This window comes from Gigantopelta aegis, chromosome 7 (genome assembly GCF_016097555.1).
Source record: "Gigantopelta aegis isolate Gae_Host chromosome 7, Gae_host_genome, whole genome shotgun sequence".
NCBI lineage: Eukaryota > Metazoa > Mollusca > Gastropoda > Neomphalida > Peltospiridae > Gigantopelta > Gigantopelta aegis.
This window is the reverse complement of record NC_054705.1, coordinates 22,236,285-22,241,664: the sequence shown is the minus strand read 5'-3', so window position 1 is coordinate 22,241,664 and position 5,380 is coordinate 22,236,285.

Here is a 5,380-nt window from a genome sequence, read left to right as displayed (position 1 = left end):
TCATTTAAGACCAGGTGGAATATAGTCTTTAATGAAACCATAAACTGGCAAAACATTTGGAAAACATTAAATTCAGGTTTCATTGAAAATCCCGACTATGATTTAATTTATAAAATGATTAGAAACGTAATTGCAGTCAGAAAACATCTATATGACTGGAAGATTGAGATCACTCCGGAGTGCCTTGTGTGCAACAGAGTGGACTCAGACGTGCATGCCTTTTTTCACTGCAACAAAAAAAAACTATTTATAAAGCAAATTGAACCAATCTTCAAAACACTTCTCGGTAATAAATTTCGTTTGAACCCGTACGCCATGATTTTTGGCATAAAACATAAGCCTGGAGATTATGCATCGCAGTTAGGAATTTTTCTTTGGAGTAAAGCGATAAGGGTGATATGGACAACTAGAAAATTATTAGAGGGCGATAAGCCATGTAATGGAATGGCACTTTTCAAACATTTAGTTTATTCAAGGGTTGAAATAGAATTTTTTGCCGCCTTAGATCGGGCCAACAAAAAAGAAAAATTCTTAAGACACTGGTGTTTCAAGGGGGTTGCCTCGTGCAATGATGCCTTTGACATTACATATAAACTATGATAAAAAATGGCAATCTGCACCAAATGTAGAAAAATAGACCTGGACCCCCCGGCTTGTAGCTTTGGGGGCCAGGTCCGCAAACCAGGTTTAAATATTGTAAATACACATCACTTAAGCCATACACACTAATCACAGTAAAGAAAACAAAAATACAAACATGCACTAATTAAAATGTATATTATTTTCACACAAGCACTGACACTTATATGTATATCTTTAGTGGCCACATTCAAGGAGAACCTGGTGCATTGTAAATAGGGAGGTTGTTTTTTTAATAAATGGGGCACCCGACATGTTCGGGACCTGCCTGAAATGTAAAAAAAAAACCCAAAACCACCAAAAAAAACCAACATGTGTTATACGAATGATATTACGAGGCGTCGTTATGGGTATATTTAGTTGAGAACCAGTCCAGTGGCGGATCCAGAAAATCCATTGGGGGGTGGGGTGGGGGCAGTGACATGAGGTGGAATGTCAAGGGAACTTTGGGGGAGGTTTGGAGCGGGATCGTAAAATAAAATAAAAAATTAATATATAATAAAATTACAACTATCGAAAATTTAGGGGGTCCTGGGTCCCTGGAGCCCCCTAGATCCGCCTCAGCAGTCTATCATGTAAGCAATTATTGAGGCTCGCTATTTCGTCGACTCACAAACTACGACTGTCATGGGACGACCTGAGCAAAGAGGAAGAAAGGAAATGTTTACTGTTATATGGCGTCAGACATATGGTTAAGGACCACGCAGATATTGAGAGTGGAAACCTGCTGTCGCCACTTCATGGGCTACTCTTTTCGATTAGCAGCAAGGGACATTTTATATGCACCATCCCACAGACAGGATAGTACATGCCACATCCTTTGTTACACCAGTTGTGGAGCACTGGCTGGAACGAGAAATAGCCAAATGGGTCCACCGACGGAGATCGATCCTAGACCGACCGCGCATCAAGCGAACGCTTTACCACTAGCCTACGTCCCGCTCATTGCAGCCAAGAGCAGCTAAATGATGGACGCTTTTCTTACGAAAAAGAAACAAGGTATAATATAAATGGTCAATAAAATAAATACTTTTACGAAATATTAAACCGTGTCTGGCATGTGATGGGTACCGATACCGTAAATATGTTTAACACGTCATACATTTCATTCCATCTCGAATAAAGTCATCGGTGGAACTTCGATTGCAATACCCTTGTCGAACTAACAATCAAGTGGGAGCAACCGACTTAAATATTATTCACGAAAGCGATTCCGATGCCGTCAATACACCAAATATGAAACGAAAGCTATGCCCAATACCAAAATTTAAACACATTGATAGGTTGTTTTTTCCCACGCTTATAAACACATTGATAAGTTGTTTATCTCGACTGAATGTAAAAGTTGTAGCAAGACTAACGGATCGAGATTAACGGCAAGAGTTACAGTAACGGGCAAATAACATTTGAATCATGCCCCCGAACCCTCCCAAATAACTCATGTCTTCGGCTCGTTTTTATTTATTATTATTATTTTTTTTTTTTTCATAATTCTGCCAAATGTATAGCCTTTTCTCTTAACCTCCCATGGACTTAATGGAAAAAACAAAGAAATGTTTTATTTAACGACGCACTCAGCACATTTTATTTACGGTTATATGGCGTCAGACATATGGTTAAGGACCACACAGATTTTGAGAGGAAACTCGCTGTCGCCACTTCATGGGCTACTCTTTTCGATTGACAGCAAGGGATCTGTTATATGCACCATCCCATAGACAGGATTGGGCTTAATGAATACCGTTCAATAAATACAATTAATTTTAGACCAGCCCATCTAAGTTTGCTCCGAAATTATATTATATTAATAATTTATATAGGTTGAGAATGTTAATAGTTCTCTTTGAAGGCGCAGCCAACATGTATTAACCCTAATTTTCCCCTTTTTTATACTTTTGGTGTTAAAATTCAAAATTCCAAAATTGACCGTATTTGTTAGGTTATCCCTGTCCCGAGTCAGGCCCCAGATCGTATCGAAGGCCGGACTCGGGATAGGCGTGTTCGAAACCCTAGTGGTATATGGACATGTTAAACCAGTTACTAAGCTAAAGCTAAGACAGTTTGGATTCCATTTCTGGCCAAACTGCTGAAACTGCACGTACGCATTAGGCTGACAAGCCGGCGACTGTCGGCGAACGGAAAGTCACGAAGCAGCCCTCGGTTGTTTCCGGCCTGGTCTCGGAGGGCGATATTTCTGTTGTTGCAATTCCGGGGACAACCGGGAGCGATCCTGGTATGAAAACCATGGGGCTTGCCTTTTGGGACGGCTGTCTTGCCGAGGTACGTGCTGGGGGCTCAGTCGATGAAAGGTTCAGTCAGGTGACCCATAATAAGAGAAAGCGCCGGTTTGCTAACTCCCCGGATTCGGACTTTGCCGAATCCCCCACCGCGGGGGATTTTGTTAAAACAAAGGCAGTTTCCCCACACCCCGCGGCTAAACGCTCTAGAGCCAAGCGGAGAGTGGATCTTCCGTCTACAAAAGGCAACACTAGCCTTCCTATAAAACTCAACTCGCAGGATATGGAGGTGGACCCGTTTCCGCCCCTTGAGCCTGTCGGCCCCGGCCCCTGGGGGCGACCAGGGGAGGTTCCCCAGTTTTATAAGCAAATCAAATTAACAAGGGTGGTGTGCCCACCCCCAACTCGAAAGGAAAATATCACCCCATACCAAACTGTAACTAGAGGGGGGCCGACTCAACAGGGCAGAGCCCCCCCCCCCTTCCTTGAGGAAGATTACAAAAACTGACTTGAAAGGAGTTCAAGGGGGTGCCCTACTCCAATCAGTCAGACAAGCAAACCGAAATTGTACCATTACCAATATAACGGTATGCAATAATGGCTACCTGGATGTCCTCCTCGCTCGTCCCCCCGGGGGTGGAGTCCATTCGGGTGAAGGGGGTGGAACACGCTCTCCACTCCTATCAGAGGTGGGGGGTGGGGCTCATTGCACTCACGCCAAGGAGTGCTCTGATTATAAAAGGGCGGTCCGTATCATGGCTGACAGGGGTGTGTCCATAAATGGACCTGCGGGTAGAAATGTGAATGCGCCTCATCCCACAGTCTCCGCAACTGGCGCAAAATACTCTCGTAAGGCTGAGTCCAGTAATGCTAACACAGAGACTCGGTCTAAAAAACTAATTTCTTATGCCGGCGCGACCCCAGGGGCTAATAACCTTGTTTCGGACCAACCCATTACAGCTCTCGAATTGGTTTGGGTCATCTCTGGTATTTTTTTGACACGAGAGATTCCAAAAGCCCCTCATACAATTGTTTTCTTAGACGACATTATCGAGGCTTCCAGAGATGCATACAGGTTACTGAATGACCATTTAGCTATCAAGGTTAACCCTAATGCCATTGAGGCACGTAATGTCTCATGGTACAGGACCAGAGACCTGGTAGTAGTAGAGAGTAGGACACATACTAGGGAGGACTAACTTTCTATAAGTCTTCTAATTAGTACTGTCCTGCCTCTCATCATGCCTATACATCATATAACTGTTCATTTAGATCAATTAAATAGCAATAGAAATAATAACAATAGCTATAATATTAATATTAACAAAACAAAACCTTAACAATAAGGGCTTAGTTATTTTACAATGGAACGTCAGGCGCCTGCGCAGAAAGGGAACTGAGCTCAAAAATGTTTTGGAAACTAATAAAAAAAAAAAAATATATATATATTATTGCCATGCAAGAGTCCTGGATTCCAAATTATAGCGATAAAGATAAACAAACGAAGTTATTTACGGAATTCAAAATGCTGGTGATATTAATTTATTTAATTATTATGTTCACCCTACTAATTCGGGAGAAGTTTTAAATTTAATTAATCGTTTGGCACCCATTGATAACTATGTTAAAAATGTAATTATTTTGTGAGATTTTAATTCTAAGAATAAACTTTTGGGATCTATAGTTACCAATTTGCAAGGCCGAACTGTTGAAACTTTTATTGAAAAACTGGAATTGGCCTGCCTAAATGATGGAAGTTTTACCTTCCTCTCTGCCACCTACCATACTTGGCCTTGTTTGGATATTACACTAACATCTAGTAATATTGCGGCTGGTTGTGAGTGGGAGGTACTTGATGAATTAGGTAGCGACTACTTCCCAATTAAAACCACTTATAATATTTCGGATATTTGGATAAATAAAGTGAAATATAAAGCTAAATGGAACTCTGACAGAGCAGACTGGTCTAAATTTGGACACCTTTGTGCTAAATTGGATCATGAGCAGATAAGAGATAACAATATTGATAATTTTAATAAAAATTTAGTTTCGGCTATTATCAATATTGCAGAGAAAACAATACCAATTTATTCCATTAATTGTAAACATAATTCAGTCCCTTGGTGGACTGAGGAACATTCTAAACTTAAGAAGCTCAGAAATAAACATAGACAATTATTGCAAAAATCAAATACTGAGGAAAATATTCGGAATTTTAAAGACAGTAAATATAAATTAAAAATCAGTATTAATAAAGCAAAACACGGTCTCATGGACTCAATGCTGTAATCTCACCGTGGTGCAGGGGTGTAACATTATCTTTGAGAATGGCCAATACAGCACAATTGATACAATTGAAATTCTGAGTAAAAGTCAGTATCTATCTGTGATATTTGTATTTTTGCACAGTTCTTTACACTGTTTTTTATATAAATCTTCAATTTGTATATTGATGTTGATCATCACTTTATTTATTTGCATTACCATAGTTTGACGCCCAATAA